This window comes from Mustela putorius, unplaced genomic scaffold (genome assembly GCF_011764305.1).
Source record: "Mustela putorius furo isolate JIRA1106 unplaced genomic scaffold, ASM1176430v1.1 tig00000056_pilon_pilon_pilon, whole genome shotgun sequence".
Taxonomy (NCBI): domain Eukaryota; kingdom Metazoa; phylum Chordata; class Mammalia; order Carnivora; family Mustelidae; genus Mustela; species Mustela putorius.
The window spans coordinates 6,912,501-6,914,744 of record NW_025421263.1 but is presented as its reverse complement, the minus strand read 5'-3'; the positions used below and the strand labels follow the sequence as shown (position 1 = coordinate 6,914,744).

Sequence of the window (2,244 nt, the reverse complement as noted above, 5' to 3'; positions counted from 1 at the left end):
TTGCATACTCATCCATTAAACATTAAGTATCTTAAAACCCACCAATTTTTTGAAAGAAATTTGAATGTGCAATTTTGAAGAACTAAAATGTCTTAATAATTTTAGAACTTACCCACAAAGGACTGCCTAAATACTGAAATGATCACCTTTATAAAAAGACTTAATCAGAACTGTTATAGTTTCTCATTAGTACTCTCGTAAAACAATAAATTACCACTTTTTTGGAAACATATAAGCCTGGAAATGTGTTTCCTGATGGAATTTGTAGAGCAAGTCACCATTCTGGCTCTTTAATAGGACTATAAAAACAACTGATCTCACAACACATGGTGCAATGGCTGGTGATAGCAATGTAGGACATTGATATCTACCAAAAAATGAGAAATGTGATAAATTCAGTCATAGTTCTTCATATGCCCAAAGCACTTAATGATTGTAGACTTGGAATACTGAAAATATTACTAATTTTAGCTGAAAAAGAAAAAGTTATTTCTACTCTATTACATTTGTACTTAGTTGACTTATAAATTGAGCAAAGATGTCTTTGTTTGATAGAAACAGCCAGTTTGTTTTGGAATAAACTTAAATATACTTTTTGATTTCTCACTGTGATTAGTTTAAAGAACTATTCAATAAAAAAATAAAGATCTTTGCCTTTTGTAAGAACATGTTTTATGTATGATTGAAGTTTTTACAACACTCTGAGAAAGCCATCCGATGTTAGATTTAAAAATAAAATCAAAAGCATTTTCCGACATAGTACACATGAAAAATTGGAAATTCCAATATCTTCAATAGAAGTTGTAGAAAGTGTATGTCTCCTTGGAGTTTGACACCCACTTAACACAGCAGAAAATAAGGTACTATACTGTAAACAAAAAAGTACAGTAGAGGACAGTTGTAAATTTACATAAGAATAGTTCATAAACATTTTGGTCTTTCCAGAACAGTTTTTATATAAAATGAATAAAAAAACCTTTAGACAGCTGTCATCACTCGTTTGACCACTTTTCACTTATATGCACACAGACATATTTATATAGCAATATATTGATGCACCGTTACATGGATATTAAACTATGATTACTGCTTTGTAACTGAGATGTGCATTATCCAATCAACATTATCCATAGTTGAAATATTCTTACATTATGTATTGTTGTCATGTTGTATCTATAAAAACATGAAAATATAACTTTACATTATTTCAATTATTTACATTAGTTCAAGCTTGACAGAGAAAAATTGATAAGCTACAATTTTTAGAAGAGTAGGCCCAGAGGTACAATAAATAGCATTGATTGTGTAGAGTCATCTTTTTCATTTTTAAAAACCCATTTGAAGTACAATATGGAAACAATTAGTCTGCAATTTGGTCATTCTAGCATTAATTATTAAAACTTAAAATGCACCTCCAACATTCCTGATGAGGAGAAATGCACGGAAATTATATTGTATTATCTTGGAATTTGTGATTGGGAATGTTACATTTGGTAAAGAACATCTTGATTCTGCATATCACCATGTTCGATCCCACATCGAACACATTGTTATTCCCTTCTGTGAAACGTAATTAATAAAACTGTTTTCACAGCACTTAGAAGATACCAAGTGCTACACAAAGTCTTGCTTGCAGAAATAATGAGAATAAAAAATATTAAAAATGACTATTTAATGTTAACAATTGTTTAAAACCCTAAATTAATTTTATTTTAGGGAGCTTTAAGAGAAATAAATGGCCTTTTATGAAGGGAAAGAGAGTTCCTTTAAATTTTTAACTAGAGAAATATAAGCTCTTTAGTCAAAAGTTACAGAAATTTGATGTTTTATCCCCAACTGGGCATATTAAAAGAGCCATTCCACCTGAGGAGTAGGTATAAATACAAGGTATTATAGTTGTTTTTATTGATGGCAATGGGAAGAAATTATGCTGCAGGTGACTCAAAAGCTCTTAAATTATTCTTAATATATAAGGCTTATGACAACTCTTATAATTTGGAAAACAAAAAAGTTAGATTTAGTTTATGGACTTTGATACATGGGCAAATATTTTAAAAGCTGCTTTCTAGGCATTCCTAACTTCATTTGCAACTAATACTTCTCTTCTGCAAGCTCAAACATTTTAAAATGGAACCTCACATATTATATTTGTTTTTTAATATTAGCTTTTTAAATCTATTAGCATTTATCCATATAGATTAAATGCTTTATGTTAAATATATCTTTATATATAGTAAGATATAC

General features: G+C 29.2%; 1 protein-coding gene across 3 annotated transcripts in view; it reads right to left on the bottom strand.

The window, feature by feature from the left end:
* Positions 1-649: 649 nt before the first annotated feature.
* GRIA2 (glutamate ionotropic receptor AMPA type subunit 2) overlaps positions 650-2,244 on the bottom strand; it is a 158,364-nt gene continuing 156,769 nt past the window's right edge. For all 3 annotated transcript variants that reach the window (XM_004772044.3, XM_004772048.3, XM_004772047.3), the window contains one exon: positions 650-2,244. This exon is cut by the window's right edge and continues 1,028 nt beyond it. The gene's annotated coding sequence lies outside the window, so the exon portion shown is untranslated.